General features: G+C 40.1%; 1 protein-coding gene across 2 annotated transcripts in view; it reads right to left on the bottom strand.

Moving 5' to 3' along the window:
* LOC105691393 (synaptotagmin-7) overlaps positions 1 to 20,418 on the bottom strand; it is a 169,508-nt gene extending 149,090 nt beyond the window's left edge. Inside the window, exon 1 of one of the 2 annotated variants that reach the window (XM_012409835.3) lies at positions 20,307 to 20,418. The gene's annotated coding sequence lies outside the window, so the exon portion shown is untranslated. Of the gene's footprint in view, positions 1 to 2,189; positions 2,817 to 20,306 lie in introns of those variants that run through there. The other variant, XM_012409834.3, reaches the window with a different exon arrangement.
* Positions 20,419 to 20,585: the final 167 nt, after the last annotated feature.

Here is a 20,585-nt window from a genome sequence, read left to right as displayed (position 1 = left end):
AATTTATAACGCGCGTTCAGCATTTCAAGTATCCAAGATTTCGGTACGTAGTAATCATGGATGAGAAGATGGCGTTCGACTATGACGGTCGTATATATAATGGTTTTGGCAAAAAAAAAAAAAAAAAAATGATACCGCACAACGAATTGTAAGAATATCAAAATATAAATGCATCCGCAGGACGTCAAGTGTTTTCAAAAATACGTTTCAACGTGAAAAGAGAAGGCAAAGAAGTTAAGCTTTTTCATTTCATATGTAACATATCATCGAATTCGATCAATTACAACAGAACCAACCACCTCAAAGCACATCGAAATAATTTTATATCAGACTATCGGAGTCCCGTTTCGCGAAAGTTTATTTAGCTTTCGAACAAAAATATTCAGAATAGATAAATGAAAGCAACAAAATAGAATAGAGAATGAAAACTTTTTCCCCCACATCCGCCATTGCATTGAGTTCTTTCCGTTCGCAATTTTTATTAATCCATGTAGACGGAGGGTTTTTTTTTTTTTTTGTATTCTCTGTTTTGTTCCTGGTTTTTTTGAGAGGAAGCCACTCAGCTTTTTATGATATGTGGCGCGTGGGGTGGAATTCACAAGTAGACGCCAACGTGTGATCCCGATGGCACTGCATCAGATAAATATTTCGAATGCGATTACGTAATATATACGCAGCGAAACTCATGATACAAAAGCGGGATAACCCAGCTCGATAATTTTATCGTTCCTATCAGCTATAAGCTCACGTACGCATACACGTGTACCATAAGACCATTGTATAACACTCCGCCGATGTGTAAGAGGTAGACTTTTGAATTAGACGTTGAAACACAAAAGATAATCTATGATGACTCGCGGTCAGATGTTCATTGCGCGTCTAGACAGACCACCGGCAAGTTTGTACGTTACAGTTGATGAAAATAACGTTTCAACCGAATTAACGATATTTCACGAACATCTGAAAGTATATCTTACCATATCTATGATCTTACTGTACATTTGGGGATGTACATGCTTTTCAGAAATAAAATTACCCACTCCGATTCTAAGGTTCAAGTGGTCGATCAAAGTTGTTCGTACAATCGAAGGAATGTCTCTGCGTTGTTTTTGCACAGTGGAAAAAGTAGATGAAGAATGCGCATCCACTCCGATCATGTTTTTTACTTGTCTTTCAGAACATTCCGCAGAAGAATAAAACTGGGTCGCGGATAGATTGGTGTATATCTCTTCGAGGAGGAGTTTGATTGTAATGAAATTTCAAGCGCATAGTTCAAACTCCAACATACTAATTACTACTTGGAACACCCGGCACTCCGTCGAGCGGTAATGATTTATCTAACGACACGAGAATGTGCGAATGATGCCTCTGAGGGAGAGACCCTTCTTTTTTAATAATTCATACCATCCGGGCGTAATTTTTTTTAATAAATATCTCACGGCATATGAAGTCGGAATCCGGCGAGAACCGAGGTCAAATAGGGGGAGAGATGGTCAATGGTCGAAGTTGCTAGTTAGAGCTGAAATTCCACGATAATCTTCCGTTACAAGTTAATTACAGCTCTCGGAAAAATCTTGCATATGACAGCCAAGATTTAAAAATTTTAAATAAATTTTTACCATTTGATCATCTCTTCCTGCTGGCCATCTGCACAGTTTTTTTTTTTTTCTCTCGAAAAATCATCTATAATAGGTTTGCACGTACAAGTTGTGCGTGAAATAAGTGAATCGTTCATGTTTCCATATTGAACTAACAAAATCATGACAACATCAAAGGATGACAAATTGCATTAATTAACAAGCGGGAATTGCCGTACCACATAATAAGATTGTGAGCAGTTTAGAGAAATATAAATTCACAAGAATATGAACTAATTTGATGCAATTATTAAATTGTGGATCGTAGAGTTCGGTAATCGCCTCTTTTGTCACTATATGGGCTTGATTTTACAGGTTTAGTAACTCGTCGCGTTTCTGCCATTTTTCAATCGACATATTCATGTATGTATGCAGACAAAAATCTATTGTACTCTGCCGACGTCCGCCATGTTTGTTTTATACGAATTATCTTAGCGGTGATCGTATGCGTCGCGTATCGGAGGAACGTATATTATAAATTTTCTTATTTTCCCAAAAATTACATAGTACAGTAATAACGTTTATCATGTGACACAATTTTTTCCAACTTACGTAGATATTGAGAAATATTAAGGTCTTTTGGTTCGAAACTCGTTCACCAATTATTGATTATAGATCGATTCAGTGGAATATACATTCGAATATTTAATGAGTACGACCGAACTTTTTTTCAAATTACATGCTAAGACTCACTACCAAAACTCCTATACATTCACTGCAAGCACTTCACTAACAATGAACATTAACGTAAAGTCACTGAATTGCTCGAATAAAGAATATCTCGCACGTCCATAAAATTTACATCAATTTGAAACACTCGTTTATATCATTACTAAATATTATTAGTCAATGAGTCAAACAGGAAAAAACGATGAAAAAAGATGTGCAATAAAAACACAAAAACTTTGATAATTACGACCCTTCCTTCAGCCACGAATTTCGCTCTTCTGCAATCCCTCTTTCCTCCGTTTCGTTATTTCGTCAAGTACATTTATTCTCTAGAGTTACATATCGAAGAAAAAATCACCAAGTTCAATGCGAATCACCGTCGCATGAAGGATCGAAGATGTAATATGATCAAACTGATAACCAAGCGTCTATCACTACAGGAAGATTCGGTAGCGAGAAAAGGTTTATAGACGACCGCGTGGAAGCTCGCGTCGCGTCGCACTGCTGCTACGAGGATGCCAACCCTCACCAAGGGTGGTAACCACCCGCTACCACCCTCGCGCCCGTTTGCCACCACCTTTCCCCAAATTCTCCGCGGCAGCCCAACCGGTCGACACACCCCCGTGGCGCCGAACGAAAAGCAGAAAGCTATCATTTTACGATATATACCTACACGGTATACCTCATACGATTCGCGTACAGCTTTTATGCAGATGCGTGTAACGCAAACATATCAATTCATTGTCAGTCAATTTCCGGAATTTTTATCGTCGTTTCATATCAACTCGATCGAACACCTATACCCCGCGACAAGTATCTGCAAATTCCTGCAGCCACCTTCTCATTTTCGCTCACAATAAATATAATTCTCAAGCAGCTGCACGAAGTTCGCTCAGATTGAAGACGATCACTCGTTTTCAATAGTTTCTCGTAACGTGCTACGAGATAATGCAAAAAGTCCAACCGGAGAGGAACCCCTGGGCTGATTCGTTTGATCCCATGATCGTTATGAAGCTCATCGGACCTGCCCCGACGTGCTTTCACTGAGGCCTTCGCATTATTGTATTATAAATTCATTCGATGAGTGCTTTTTTCTGCTTTTTCACTCTCGTTCTGAGGGTGAGGTGTTATTTTTAAAAATGTCATTGTTCTCTCATCGCGAATGCGTAAAATCGTTTCCTGAACTACACACGCTCAGGTACTCAGGTCACTTCGGTTCGTGAATGGGAAATCGCCTCAAGCTAACCCAGTCGATGCCGGAAAGTTGTTCACGTATTGCGAAAATATTTTCGAGACTAAAAATAATTCGATCAACCGGAAGCCGGGGGCTGCTGCAGAATAATTGAAGAAGTTACGTACACGTGCATGAGGGCAAGAAGTGCAGATACTGCATCGTTTCTCACGAGCCAGTGAGCGGTCTAGGGACTATAACATTATACCGCGGCTATGAAATTATGGCTGAATTTGAACCCCGCGGCTTCGTGGCCCTTGGCAAACGAATTACGAGGAGGTCTGCCCTCGAAATTTATCAAATTTAGGCTCTTTTGACCGTTACAAAGAAAGGCTGCGGTCCTGAGGTGCGTGCTGCAGTAAATCCCAGAAGAATAGCCGTGGGGATTCTTCGCTGCTTTTCTTCAGCGTCGGACACCAGAACCAACTCTTAGGGGTAGAATCTACGGACTATACACTTCACCGAGTTACAAAATTCTCGCCAATCTCTCTCCGAGTAGAGAACGCTTTTGCATTATTAGGGAATCATTGGCTTCCGTGAACGAAAAAAAAAAAAAAAGAAAAACAACAGCGACACTTCTTCGACAATTTCTGCCTGGTACTCAACGTATCCATACAACATTTACATATACATATATACATGATATGAAATGATAAGAATGAATTTCACTGTCACGTCTTTTCCTCAAACTTTTACATTCCGAAAAAAATTCTAGAGTGAGTGATTTTGGTAGGAGTCAGATGTGTAAGGTTTGAGGTATTTCTTGCTATTCTTCTTCTTCCTTCCAACGCGGGTTTTGGTGTGAGCCTATACCTATGTGTATACCGTGAGGGTTATTGAGTCAGATTAGAGTGGATTTACGAAATATCGTATTCATGAAAGCCTGATGAAAGCCCTACCGAAATAATCTTGCTCCGATAATCTTATTTTTTTGGGCGTGACGCTTTTTGCGAGCTTAAAAATAAGATCTTATAACTTCCAAATATTTCTATCGCCTCAATTAGGCGTCAGCACGGATCCCCGCCCGGACTTTTTTGTCTTTGTTTTTCAGTTATACCCTTACATTTTTATTTTCTATGGGCCGATCCGCGTAAGCACTTAATACTTTCTCAGGCATCGAGCTCAATACAATCAAGCTGAGCTTCGGGATTACATAGTTAGAAAGTTTTCCATCCATGATCAGGAGGGCAAGGACGTCCGCGAGTAGGATTGGAAAGGAAGGCGCTAAAGCCCCTGAAATCGTATTGAAATAATTCAACACCCCGAGCTTTTATTTTCTCATTCGTTTCGTTGTATTTTGGAATTCCGATCGACTCGCGTGTAGAGTTTCGTCCAACTCGGCGTAACCCATTTTTAAAAACTAATAAGTTCAACGAGACGGCTATGCGTGACTTGATTAAAGATGTAAAACACGTGTTACATACATGCAGGTGGTAAAAATTAGCTAAATAAGCTCCCTTCGGCCGAACAGCAATGACGTCACTAGTGTTTCATTTCGAAATTATAATTGGTACAATGAGTGTGAAAACTAAATTATCATCGATTTATGTACCAATTTTAATTTTCATTCGTTTTCATACCCGGAATGCTGTCGTAAATTAAATTTCGCTAAAATTCGCGCCAAGTATTACGTGGCCTAATGAAACAAACTCCCTTATAAAAAAAAAAAAAAACTGAGGGATTTTATAACTTGGAGGGAGATGGAAATATAAATTCCATTAAAACAGTAACTTATTTTTTTTTTTTTTTGTTTTTTTTGTAAACACGTGGAAATATAGTATGGATATACACGTAGACGCGTATGTCTGTGCGCGGACATCCTGCAGGATTTTTAATCTTTCTGCTTGAGAAAATATGTATTATACGCATATAACCTACATTACCTGGAGGTAAGCGTGGAGTCCAATAAAATCACATGCTTCGTTTTTGCCCTCGATAAGTTCCCGGGGAGCTTCTTGCGCTATTCAGGTACCGTATACCTATACGAGTATAATAGTCGGTTCCTTGAGATAGACGGACAGTAAATGGTATTAAAACTTTCCTAGAGCAAAGCTATGTTTTCGGAACAACCATCCGGGTTTCGCCTGCAGCTGTTACCTCGCATAGCCAACATCCCTAAGAGTGAAAATTCCAATTTGGCACACGATTCTACCATATGGCAAATCCCAAAGAAATTTCATGGTGCAGGAATTACCGGTAGATTCCAAGCTGTTCCATGGCGGCGAAAAGTATCACGTATACCACACATCCCGGATGTTTGACGAAGCTTTTTGAATTTTCGGTAAAAATGTCTTCACAGATTTTCGTACCAAAATCAGCATTGTATTTTTCTGATCGATCGAAGAATCTTGGATCTATCCAATTCTCTACGTCAAATTATCCTGAGAACATTCGCGATCGACTTTCATTTTCGCATGCGTTCACACGAACGACAAAAAAATAAATAAATAGGATGATCACAATCGGGGTGAAAAGATTTAAAAAAATGTAGAGACGTGTAAAACGCACAGACTTTCAACGGAGAGGATCGAGCTTCATTTTCACGTTATATCCCGCTGACTTATTTCAGCTTGCGGGAATTCCGGAATCGCTTCTACCGTGCTGGTTTTTTTTTTTTTCTTTCTTTTTTTCAAATTTTTATTACGAGCTGGAATTTGATTGAATAAGATGGCTTTGCGTCTCACCGCCCGAAGCCGATCTGAGCTGCTTATGATTTAAGGTAACGCCAAGTGGGCGCCTCGAATGACAAAACTTAACACACAAACGTGAAACAACCGACTCATCCCAACGACACCTCAGGGCAACCAGCTGCCGAAACTGTCGCATTGAATTACGGGGCTGGCTTAACACCGATCCGACTTAATGCTGCAGCCTGGAGGCTTTTTGCCCGCTAAAGCGCAGGAATATTTGAATTAAATCTCGCGATTATCCCGCAATATAGAGTTAGATATTACCAACGATGACCTTACGGATCATCGCTCGCATACGATTCTACTCAACAATTTTACGCGAGAAATGATAGAAAAAAAAAAAGAAGCAAATTACGCCCTTCGATTTCTGGGTCTGTTCCGTTCCGGGTTTACAAATGTAATACAAACTTGACCTTTCGGAGCTTTTGATAAAAAGATCGGCTTATCGCGCGAAAATAATTCCGGCTAACGGTACGGGATTCGGTAAGACTCACGGTCCCTCATCCGGTATTGAGCGCCACGAGATAATACTGAAAAATATTCAATTACGAATACTTTTGTCGTTCGTTTATTCATCGTAGGGTTGCTATTTCATGGTAAACTGATCAAAGTGCATTTTTCTACATCACTCCATTGTGCGATGGGCCATTCACGTGCACTCACACTTACCACATGGTACGTCGAGAGAATGTAGGTGATGTATTTTTCAGTAGTCGATGTTGTGACGCGGAAGCAAAGGGTGAATAAAACCCGCCTTGTCAATCGCATCGGTCACGGTGGGACACGCACCCTGAATACGAGGGAAAAAAATAGGAGTGCAAATAAAAAGCTGAAAACATAAAACCAACCGCGTTAGAAGGACGGAGGATCAATAAATGGACTGCACTCGCAAACGCATTATTAAATGGGAAAACGATACGTGGGGTGATAAGGGGATTGGTCGTACGAGGATAAATACAGATTTGATTATGTTCGTTGTAAATGATTTTTAAATTATTGGTTTTAACGGTAAATAAAAGCAGAACCGTACCGAACTTCGGAGATGAACACATCCCGATCACGTCGACGAATGATGTCGCTGATTAACAGTGGGATAAGAGCTTATACCTGCGAGCTAAAAAAAAAGGGAAAAACGACGTGGGAACATACAAAAAGGAGAAAATCGAACCGACAAAGTAGAGAAGAGAAAAGGAAGATACGCAGCTGGATAGGGGAGAAGAAAAAAAAAATGATAACACATAAAGTAAGGCACTCAATGTCCCAAGCTCCGCCCTGCTAACGAAGCTTTTAAGCCAGAGTTCCCACCGTTTTGTACAACCTTTCCTCACCCCCAATCGAGCCCTCAATAGTATCTGAGAAATATAACTTCAGATTTTAATCCTCCATGACCTACGACTCTTATTATAAGAGTTAAAATGTCAATATTTATCGTTACACCAATTAGCTTTTGCAGAGGTACATTATTTTCGTACTCAGGTGGATAACAACCCCTTGGAATTAAGGCTGCCGTGGGCGGGAATTCCCATACGCAATTGCACATATTAAGGACTAAAAGACTGAGATCCAGTAGGGCGCAACTCTAACTCTTCAGATTTTCAATATGTTTTCTGTCATAAGGTCGTACCCCACAAAAGTGAGCGATACAATAAAAAATTTTCCACACTTTTGTGTTTTAGTCCTCAGTCCTCGATTGAGATTTAAGTTAAAAAAAAAGAGGAAATCGTACCCGTAAAATAAACACACATCGAGAGTACAGATTCTGTATTACCTGATACTCGACGAAACGGAATCCTTTCAACCGCAATTGCATCGCGAAGTGGTAAGATGTATGGATATAGGCATGCTCAACGTCCACGAATATCGGATCAATGGTCGGATGAATATAGGCACATACGTCTGCGTCGCAGGAAGCAATAAGGTCTAAAATATAAGAAATTGCTTCGTCTTAATCTTCGTCTGCGCGAATATGTACATGTATACATATGTATTTCGGGGTTACGAGAGTAATATCGAACCATGAAAAACGTTTGGTGCCAAATATGTAATAGGAATTGATGCCCATTACGTTTACGGAAGCGATAAAATTCCGCTGGAATTCGTATGTGAGAGGAATATACATTATATATGTATATAGGTATGCATGCACACATTCGTGTACATATACTGGTTCGGGCAATTTTTCACCTCGGTCATCGCACGCTTGGATCCTATTCCATAAATCGCCGTGCTTCGGCAGAGGAAATCACCGCCGCTTGGCGATCCTTTTTTTTTTCATTTTATATTCGTTAATTTCTATTTTTATTTTTTATTTTCTTCCTTTCGAGCGTCTCGTCAACGTCAATTTATTGGCAACTTGTCGTCGACACGATCCGTCGCAATATCTCTGCACTGTAAATAACCCTGTAATATACATCAGCTGCCACGGGTCATTTTCCGCTTCAAAATTCCGGGCGAGTTGAAATGAATAAAAATTAGGAAAAAAAAAACACGAACGAGTGGACGAAAGGGCAAACACGGTCCGTTCGTAAAATCACAGTCATTTCATGTATGTAGTAACATTTGCACCGTACATACCTGTAGACTTTTTGAATTTATTAGCGAAATACCAACAGAAATTTTGAACGATTGTCGCTATTTTCATAATCACGAATATGATTACGATTACTGTTGCTCATAGTTATTGTCCTTATTATTATTGTCAGTCTGCATTTCGAAGAATTTTGCTCTACACGCCAGACCCTCGTCTCTCGAGAACTTGTATAGTACCTACGATATGGATACGTCCAATATTTCAAGTAGCCCTCCTCGATTAAAATTTATTGGTAAACATGTGCACGGCCTATCGCCATTTTGCGATGCGAGTAGCTAGCTTTCGGAACGAGATTGACGCATACAAAAGCAATATATTTAACGCGTAGAGGTGTGTTCAGACTTACTTAGTCGAGCGGCAAAAATGACGCGCTCAAGGGGTCAACGCCGCGAGTTCATTTGAAAGTCTGGACGGTTACCAAGTACTCGTAATACACCGAATAACAGAAAGAAAAAAAAAAAAAAAAACTGCTAGGCTAGCCATCTCCTGGCGAGACGTAACTAAATAAAATAAAGTAAAATAGTTGCGACATCTCCTGGCAAAGTCACAGGCGTCGCGTAAAACTTTATTTCAACGACTGCGTCCCACGAATGAGGGGAAAAAAGATTCTTCGACTCATAAGTAATTTCTTTGTCACCGTTTTGAAATAAATAAAGTTTCCATGTTCAGGAATGGACATTGGTCTCAAAAATCTTCTGGTTACGCGAGCTATTTCTTTGTTGTTTTTTGCGCTTAAATTGGCATTTTTTCACATTCTGTGTGAAACGAAAAATTTTAATCAACTCCCACAACTTATTTCTTACAACGTCTTGGACTGCATTTAGGTCCCTTCAGTTCGATCTCCCCGGTGAATATCGACGTTGATATTTGCGACGGAAAATTTCTTACGTCACTTAAGTCGTGACCTAATTAGATGGAACGAAACGGGCAGGGGTGGTTGTAATTCTCCAAATGTTTTGGCTTACATCATTTTCGTTGATGAAAAATAAACCGATAATATTTCTAACGGTCGGATGTACATGTATGGCGTTCCGCCAATTATTCAACCCTGCTAAGAACACGATGATAAGTTTCCAAGCCTTTAAATCAGGCTCTTGCGTGTCAGAAGCAAAATGAAAGCGACAGGAAAACGACGTTTATTTCACAACGAAATCCTTGCGTGCCGATTGATTTGCTTTGATGATCTGCATTGTGGTCTAACAAAGATGATTATTATTTCGGTAAATTTTGATGCCACTACTTGTTGGCATACCGCGAATCTTTGATCTACCGAATATATAATATAATAGAATAATAATAACTTTCAAACACTTTATTTCCCCAAGGTACAAGCTGCTCTATCCTTGTATGTGGGGCAAAGTCAGAAGTCATGGGAAGGCCGCGCCAGCGTTAACGGCGCCAGAAATTTTCCCCCTCTTAACATCGAGTGGATTCCTCTCAAGTAGTTTATACCTCCTGAAATTCTACGCTTTTGTACCATTCTCTCTCTCACTAACTCCGCGGTGTGCATGTAGATACACGTGTATGGTGCGAGGTCTCGTTTCTACAAAATTGAATGGCACCCGAAATAAGTCACGTGACCTCGTCCCAGTCCCTAGGAAAAGAACCTGTACAGCCCTTGGTGAATCCGATCTCCGTCGAGCTCTATGATATCGATATAAAAAACCGGCGGGAGCCTTTTTTTTTTTTTTTTATTTTTTATTCAATGTAACGTTACATCGCTCTTTGATGCAAGAAAAAAAAGAGTCTTCTCAACATTGAAAACAAAAGAGACGGCAAAATGTCAAGAACGGGAAGCACCCCTCATAACTCGTCCGTGTATCGTAACAAACGATGCGAATTATCGAATTCCGTATACGGTTGAAATATCAAAGTTTATCTTTGTCGACAAACGCGCCCCGTATGCCCATTCGTCAATCTACGTGTATCGCATTCGATCACTGATCCCGAGATATATTTCTTTATTTCGCCGCCGAATTCGTGTTTATTCCGATGCAGGTGTACCGCTTTGAATTCGACTTGCCAATGCTGTCGAGGGAGGACACGGACGATGACTTATTATATCGGACTCGGTGTCCGTCGAGGGATTGAACGAGAAACCGAGGGAAATAGGAGTGCCTGGATACACACGGAAAACGTTAGTTATCTCGTTAAAGCATCCACCGCTGTTATCCCCGCATGCAAATTCTCGTCGGCTTTGTGCTGCAGCTGACGATTACGTGCTCCGCATATCTATAAATTTAGTCGTGACCATTAAGGACCGCGGAGCTGTCGAAAACTGTATGCGGGGGCAATAGCTCGGTTCGAAGATATACGTCGATGGGTTAATGTAGAGAGCGGGGTTCGAAGCTTTGATTAGAGCCACCGACCATGCGTCCGATGCACCGTCTGTCCTTTCATCTGCAATTAGCTAACCACGAAAATTTGTAGCCATCTTCACACGTGATTGAATTACATCATTACTCGGTATTCGATGTGACTCGAGTACGCTGTGAAGAAGCAGAAACTAGGTGGATTCAATTTATGGGTTTCACGCCCTCGTGTGGGGGAGACGAACATAGTCGAGATCTCTATACCGGTGTAAAAAGAAAACTGTGTACAGCTGCTTTACTTACGGTAACGGTAGAATAGAACCGTAAAGAGCGAGGAATCATGGAAATCGTATTTCGTCTTGATTTACGTATTTCCATACGCACGTTTCCGAACGTAGGTACAATGGAGGGTAACTCGATATCATATGTTTGTAAATGGAATTCGGATCTTGTGATATTTCGGATGGCTATATCGCCGTTACTCGTATGGGAATGGATATGTGGAGGGCCTGAACAATGTTAGCTTTAAATCCAAACGTGGATAAAAGGCTTTGCCCTCAAATATTGAGAACTTTTGTTCCGTAAATATGTGGAAAAATGTTTGCTGGTATGCGACGAGAAATCGTCATAACGGTGGAAGTGTAACGTCTATGGTGAATTAATGTCACATTTTTCCGAGCGGCGATGCGAGCTCGGTTCTTTTTTTTTTCTCTTCGAATAGTACTTCACCTTTACGGAAGGTGGATTTTAAGAAAATTGCCTTTGCTTCCTTACAGCCGGTCGAATATCCCGCATGGTAAAGAATAAGGGTCTTACGTCAAAGAATGCAAACGCAACTCACGCACGTTTGAACGTGAAAAAAGATTCGATCTGTCTTTTTCTATTCAGCAGCAGCTGCTGCTTGTCATAAAAATATGAATAACGTTTCCCGCTTTTCCTCACGCTGCAGGAAGAAGACGTGAGAAGTTCCCAGAAGACGCTGATCCGAAAGCAAGTAAATAACTTCACCTCCATCTTCCTCGGGGAGAACTCAAGTTCAACATTTCCATATCGTAGGTTAGAGACCTGAATTTCAGAACAACTTTAACCAAGTCAGCCGAAGATAAATATTTGTTCTTCAACATTCGCCATACATGGCATACCTATGATGACGAAACGTGGAGATCGATGACCTACGACAACTGCAGTGTATTTTGCGAAAAGATGTACATACATTAAAAAATAATTAATCAGAAGACCATGATAATAAATTCCCGAATAATCGAATATTATCCGTTCAAATTGTGATAATGAAAACTTCGAACTTAATTAGTCTGGTGGTCCAGTACATCTGTAAAAATGTGACATTTTTAGGAAAAATGAGATTCACTTGTTAAGCTTAATTATTCACTGGAATGAACGTTGTATTTCTGAGATCTAAAAAATTTCTGGTGGGCGGTTCTCGCAAAAAATTTGTGAAGGTATTATATTACACGTTATTTATCGCAGTAAAACATTTCGTGTGAAATTCAACACATTTCGCGTGCTTCGCGAAATCCACTCAAATGTTTTTTTCTCGGTATTTTAACCGAATTGACTTGTGTTACGAATCAACATTACCTCGTAGTCGTTAACTTTCAGAAAAATTGAACATTGTGTCGAAAACGATGGCATCCAAAATTACGTGAAATTTTAATCCTCTTTTCACCTTCACGTGGATAAAAAATGTTGAACATGAAATTGTTGACCAATGTGGTTCGCCTACACAAAATTTCGAACGTTTGGAATAACAAAAATCATGGCAATATTTTTTCAAACTTGATACTTCATTCGCGTTTAAGAGTCGAGTACGTGATAGCGGGTGTGATTTTTCACGTCGCGAATGGAGAAGGGAAAGTTTGCGAGAAAATTGACCACGAGCTTTCTTTGGAGACATGTCGAGTGGTATCTCTAAATTTCTCAATTTCTCAGCTACCCCCGCGCACAGTCTCCTTTCTTTCTACTTATTGACCTTTAATCAATGGGAGATTCGCTCGCCCGCGTAGATGATCCTGAGCTTTTCTCGCGCAGCCTTCGTTTCTTGTAAGTGACCCTGGGGATTCCGATTCAACGCGCACGGGGCGCGGCGGACCTTCCGTTCCCATCGGACCGTGAGATCATTTCTATTTTCGTCTCGTACGCAATCTGCAGGGAACTACATAGCTGGATGCGCGTTTCGATCAACAAGGACTAATTCAAGTAGGTTTCAAACGGCCGGGGAATAAAGGAAAACGTCACGATGAGTCGAGAGATGGGTTTACATGATATTCTGCGTACATACATTCTAGGTACACGATCCGCTACTTGTTTAGGTGGGTAGACAATGATCGCTGACTCTATCGTACGCACCTTTCAAAATTAATTACAACGTTCTCAGGGTAGCTAGCGGCAATTTAGTCCTCGGTAAAATAGGTAGATTCTATGCGAGCTCTCCTCCTCTCTCGGTAACTACTAACCAACCCTAATAACTGCATGACTCTGGAGGGGGATAAAGTGACAGCCAGACGGTAGCAAAGGTGAGTGAGTTAACGTTGATATCGCAAATTAAGTGACCACTTCACGGGGTTCGTTCCGTAACTGGAAGGTTAGCAAATAAATATCAGTCACGTCGTATACGAATATGATGACGAATTTGTGTAAGTATAAACCGGGACCGGACCGCAGGTCAATTTCAACTATTATCTTCGAGGTTTTTTCCGACAACTCGCTTTTTGCGTTGAACTGTATTGGACGCCATTCGATACGACATGACAGAATGAAAAGCACTACGAAATCTCAGCGTATATGTGTGTCGTTTCTTCCGGGTTTATCGGGTATTTTGACCCGAAATGCGTGATTAGGTTCTTTGAACGAATACTCGCTGGATTACGCGTATTGACCACGCGGATTTGGGCAATACGTGAACTGTGAACTTTGATGTTCAAGAGATAAAAATAAAATAAGATTTGTGTAAAAAAAAAATTTACGACCTTGTTTTATCACATTCCATGACGATGAATTCACTTCGGAGCGACTTATGTTGTGTTTGAATGTTCTGCCTTACGAATTGTTCTGAAAGTAAAGAAACGAGCGACTTTTGCCAAAGGAAAAGTTCAACTATAATAAGGAACACCTGCAGCTTTGGTGGAGAAATAAACTGTTTATTACGCGGTCATGAATTTTACGATTCCAGCAAACCGTTTGCTATTGCACGTTGACAATTGGAGTTATACTTGGCACATGTCATTCCTACGTAAGAGTAGGTACACCGCACAGAAGCCGGCGAGATAACTTGCGATTCATCTTCTTTCCAGTTTCAAGTGTGCAGACGAGTCAGGTGCGATCTCTGAATAGTCGCGAATTTGTCATATTTACCGTGACCGTGACGAATTTTATACAGGCAGGTTGGAACGGTGGGTTACATTTTTTCCGGAACAGTATTCACCGTTCGCTGATCACCACACGATTATGCTGTGAAACCGTAAAATTTGATTTTCCTATTTCATCCGTTCAATTGGAAAGTGAATAACATCAAAATCGTTTTGTAAGTTTATTTTTGATCGATCGTCGGAGTCAAAGGATTGAAACATGCGCAGGGAGGCAACGGTCAAAAATTTTTTATATCGTTAGAATCTACCCCAGCTATCCTCATACATCGTTCGATTTATGGTTCGACGTCTACGCGTACGTATTGACGAGCGCTAGAGAAACGTTTTTCCAAAGCACCATTTTTCATATTTCCGCTCCCAATATTCTTGGAATTTTTTTAAACCATACCTCAGCGAATACCCCGTACGTCTCGATACTTCCTAAGCTCATCGATTGATTCCTTTCGTCGAAAAGAATATCGATCAATTGGTTCATCGCCTAATGAACCGAACCAATGATCTGCTCGATTTTCAATATCGAATCTTCTTCGTGACATTGCGCGATTTGATCTCAAAAAGTATCATCGTGCGACGAAAGTAGAAAAAAATTCCCATTCGGATTCGACTCGGCCTTAATTTTCATTTTACTGGCAATTGGACGTAGCGATATCCCGCAACGTTTATTGATATTTGACTAGATCGCTTGATGGAGAAGCGGTGCTCAAACGGGTCGGTCATTATGTCGACGGAGAGTTGAGCGCTGCAGCGGAGGGCAGTAAGCGATCGATAAAGTGGAAGTGAACCGAGAAACGAACAAAGGGAAGTCGGGCTAAGAAAGAACGTCAAAAAAGTAGGCAAGCGTGTAAATTACATCGCTAATCAGGTGAACTTAAGAACACGTGAATATTCATTAACTAATCACCCTGAAAACGCTACTAAAAGTACGAGTTGGTTGCAATATCATGCGATATCTGTAGGCTCGAACAGTTTAGGCAAATTGTGATTAGAACACGTATTAGAATATTCACCAAGGACGCACGTCACATCCATACAAGGAGGCCGTTTTTTTGTTCCTTTATTTTCAAATCTCATCCGCCACTCGATGTTGTTTTGGAATAACTTCAATTTCTGATTAACAATCGACTGACACACTCCACTTGATTTTTATTTTTCTCAAAAGATATGACTCCACCGTTCTACTCGATGTATTAATTTTACATTTGGAATATCTCAATGTGTTGTCAATTGCAATAAGTTCAATTATTGTTACACGCTAAAGTGGAGGAGGCGATGAACTTTGACAAAACAATATGCAGAACAGATCCACACGCAATCAGTGAATTCGTACGAATGTGAAGATGTTAAAAGTTCACCGGCTTGGAAATCAGCTCGTCAACTGAAATCGCAGTTAACTTTCGTTACATACCTCGACCTAATTTGTTAAGTCAATTGTCTTTCGACTTTTCACTATAAACCAGAGGAATTCTAAATTTGATTCTAGCTCTAGCTCTTCGTAATGCTTTCGCCACATTTGTGTGCTCACGCATCGGTATATATATAAGTGTAAATGTGTGTACCCTGAGTGCACTCATACTTGTGCACTCTGAGTGCACTGAGCTAAATCCTAATGAATGTTTATAAAAATGCTTATGCTACATTGCCACCACCATGTTCCGCAATCCCTGCCTAAGTCCCGATTGATTAAGAAATGGACAATAACAAATAATGCCTGAGACAAAGGGAAACAGGTTGAGGGTCTCTCTTCGTAGTCCGCACTAGTAATATAAAAAACCACGCACAGATGCATCCGAGTCCAGTTTTTACTCAGTTTTTCTTGCAATTTCACTTCGACCTTACGCGTGGCAGAAGTAGTCACTTAGAAACTCTTAAGCCGGGACTTGAAATATTTTTGCTGTTTAAAAACTTTGAAATATCGATAAATCGGTAGCACTTATCGAAAAACCGAGTGATCCTTACTAAACCATTCGATAAAATCTACAGAATATAAAGTGTGAGACCGTAAAAAGTCAGTTGACCTTTTTTCTGCGCTCAAATCCTTTGAGAATTTCGTTTGTTATAACATTGACTATCGTTTGATTTTGTTGAATTAATATCATTTGATATTGAATTTGCTTGGTTAATATTTCATTTTGCATTTGTATTGTTCGAACCGCTTTGTTAAAGACCGGTTATCATTTTGCTCATTACCAGAATGTATATACTTTTCAAGTGACTTCATAACTAATTCTGGACTCCCGTACCCCAATAAATCGTGTATAAAAATGGAAGGCATAGTCGTCGCCGTCGGAGTATTACGTGAATTTTCTGCGATAACGTTTGAAATTATCAAATAGTTTTGCGACCAACCCTGTATGTGACAATTCAATATATGCGAAGTATTTATAGCTGACTCGATTCGGTGGGGCGAACTAAACTGGATGTGATCGCTGGAGCTTTTTCACCTTGAAAAATATCCGGTAATATTTATACTCGAGTGATATTCGACATAACAGGAAATTTCCCAATCTTGCAGAACCATTCTTCGAGCCACACGCTGACGATGACTGTGAATAACTCCGATTAGAAAATAAAAAGAGTTTGGTAACTGCGATCACGTTGTTCAATGCCACCATATATGTATACTTATAACACGGTATAACATGTAACTGCGTACCACACGGGTTCTATTCACGAGATAATTGTGACGTAGCTAATCTATGCGGATTGCTGGCAAGCGTAGGGGCCTGTTTAGTTGGTGCAAATTTAATATCGCGCTCTCCCTAATATATCCGTACCAACGGAATTCTGGTGGCCTGATAAATTCAAAGGGTTTATATCGTGACCCTGCAAAATTATATTCCAATTGCCTTCCGATTGCTGCGGATGTCCTTCACCGGTGAGGTCGTTCCGATGTAAAAATATTTATATTCGTTCGACTCGGTGGCGCGCAAAACTCAAAAATTGGTATTTGATAGTATTCCTACTGACCCAGGAGCAAATAGCAACTGCCATCTGTCGATACTACCCAGTTTGAAACCGCCACAGGGCAGGGCGAGAAAGTTGCACGGTGCCCGGAACGCCCGGCGTTCAAATTGGATACCGGGGTTTCAATAAATTTCAGAAAATCATCCTGCACCACTTAGCCCAGTTTCATTAGAACTTGAGCGATTCCGTTCGAAAACTTTACCTACTCAACTAACATGCAGCTATGGATAGCTATGCATCTGCATAGTGGTGGAGATTGCTTTCCAGCGTCATCGCCCACCGCACGTATATTATATGGATATTTTGGTTATGAAAACTAACAAAAGAAAACTCTAGAATACAGCAGATTGAGTTAATAATTCAATTCGACTAGTTAATCAGGGAACTCAACGCACCGAGAATAATTGAGCTTGCATGTTTAATCCGGCGCTAAGAATCTGTTAGATAATGCATCGTGGGCAACAATGATTCATCCAAACTTGATTACCCCACGTCAGTTGTCTTGAAATTAACTCGGAGTTTCAGGCGGATGTCTAGATATTACCTCGAACCCATGATTATTCAAATCGCCATAGATTTAAAATGCACACCATATTCCTTCGAAATAGTTCCCATGAGGATTCGGTCCAATTACGCTACTCGCTCGCGTAGTAATATATTCTCCGACGATTTACGCTAAGAAGGTCGATCAGATAAAAACTATATTTTCCGAAACCGGAATGTTAATTACACGATAACCTCCGAGGTCTCCTGATACATCCTCACGATAATTTTTAACAGAACAAAACGAAAATAAGTTTGGACAAAAAATGAAATCTCAGCTGGCACATGATTTTCAAGCAGTGATGTAACAATTTCGACTACGAAAAGATGTTGAATATACCCACTCTGTAATTTCAGATATCTCTATAACCATTGTACGCGGAGCTTTTATTGAGGATATCTTTGGATGAGATTTTCGGTATTTGTTTTCACTTGGCTACAACGCAATAGATTTAAATAAACGGGCTTATGTATATAACCGCCATCTATTTTATCTCTTCTCTTCATCCACGGTTGATTGGGTCCCATCTATTTTCTATTACGGATCGATAATAAGCTAGCTTGTTGAATAGAGAATGCTATACGTACATATTTACAGACACCGATAACGAAAAATAGTCCAGATTAAACGACTTGGATATGTAACATGCATGCATAAAATACGTTCAATTTAAAGTTCGAGCGACCAGTTAACGATGATATTCTCCTCTTTCTTACAATAAATTACTTTCAAAAAAAATTCCTCAATTAATACCTCTCTTACAACCCAATTATTGTACATAATATAAGCTGACCGAGAGCAGAGAGTACTACCTATGGTACTACGAACATTTTGAATCTAATTATACAGTGGACGGACGAGGAAAGTGCATACACGCGCTGTTGTATCGTGGAAAACTGTACGTTGTACAAATTTCTCTGCATGGACACCATGACATAACAGGAACAAACAAGATCCAAATTTCGTCGCTCGATTGGTTCGCTACAAGTTTTAATGACACTGGGTACGTACACCTTTACACGTCGTGTCTGAACTAGGGGTTTCCTCCTGCCGCATTCGTGGCGGCACTTGAATTGAATATGAAACATATTAGATGTTTATTGTGATATTGGAAATTCGATCTTTTTTAATCTAGCTGGTAGCACATGTCCGTTATTATTTTTTACGTATTCATATTAAGGTCGCTGATACATTTTTTCGCGTTTGATTCTCTTTGGAACGAACATATTTCAATTAGCGACAAGTCATAATGAAATATACTCTTTGCTTTTATCCTCGAAATTCTTCATTTGCTCTTCATTTTCACACGAGGTCGACGTTTTGTATATGCATCGCCTGATGTATTTTACCATAGGAATTATTTTATTATTCAGTTCAATAATTAGTCAATAGCTTAGCGGAGGTAGAAGTCACATGAAATATTCACCTATTACATACCTCATGCGTGTACTGTTGTCGCTTTTGATTAAGCGTTTTACTCAATAATTTCTATCTTTGGATTTGCATGCCGGTCGAGGTAAAACTTTCCGATTCAACTTCACACCCGGATAACACACAACAATGACCCGACAGGACAAATGCCTCGTGTAATTTAATCGATTTCCGTCAAGCTGATATATATCCACCTTCCCTATAGCGCCACGTTCATTCACGGACCCTAGTTTGACTTAAGATTCAGCGTTAATTTTACGCCTGACGGCAGGCAACTAAACATGCTGCGATATAAACGCTGGGACACAGGGTACATACCGCGGTTGCGCCCAAATGTTGACTGATGATCCTTCGATACATCTACTTACAGTACATGCGGAGCTTGAGCAGGAAAATATTCTTTGGAAATTCATCGGCGATGTAAAAAAAAAAAAAAAAAAAAAACTTACAGCACTAGTCTCGGCTTCTGGAAATTTCTAATCACACTAGTGTTGCCAGCGTTTACATACCAGATTATTACATCGTACGATCGTACCTAAACACGTCAACCTGTCTTGATATGGCTTTAGAAAAGCTTACGAAAACCTCGGAATAAGCCAGAGCTTTTGTCAAACTGCTTTCCTTTTTTGCCATTTCAATTCCCCCTGTCAATCGAAATAACGTTTTCAGCATTATTATTCCTCTGGAATAGATCAAAGACCTATCAAGCGCTTCAGACCAACAACAGTACGGACTATATCGAGAAAGCCACGAATTCTAAGTGAGCCAGTGTATGCAGTCGAACGACAATCGACCGACAAGAATGACGATGATTAAAGCAGTGAAATGACAATTATCGAGTGAACAATCTACCTTGATTTCGTCACAGAGGATCACTAGAATTGCAATTGTGTAACCGAATGTCCACCAACAGTTGTTTAACTCTGAAGTAAAACTGCGCTACTGGGAGAACAGCACTGGCACGTTAAACGTTATTAGAGAACTTTTACCGTACCGGAAGTCAAGTGCCTACACCAAACACATTTTATCAAACGAACATACACACGCACCTTATCTTAATAACAATAGAAAAAGGCCAGCGCGGTTAATGAAATCAACTATAGTACATGCATTGATTGTGAGTGAAATTCT

Source organism: Athalia rosae, chromosome 1, assembly GCF_917208135.1.
Source record: "Athalia rosae chromosome 1, iyAthRosa1.1, whole genome shotgun sequence".
NCBI lineage: Eukaryota > Metazoa > Arthropoda > Insecta > Hymenoptera > Athaliidae > Athalia > Athalia rosae.
This window is presented reverse-complemented; position numbering and strand designations above follow the sequence as displayed.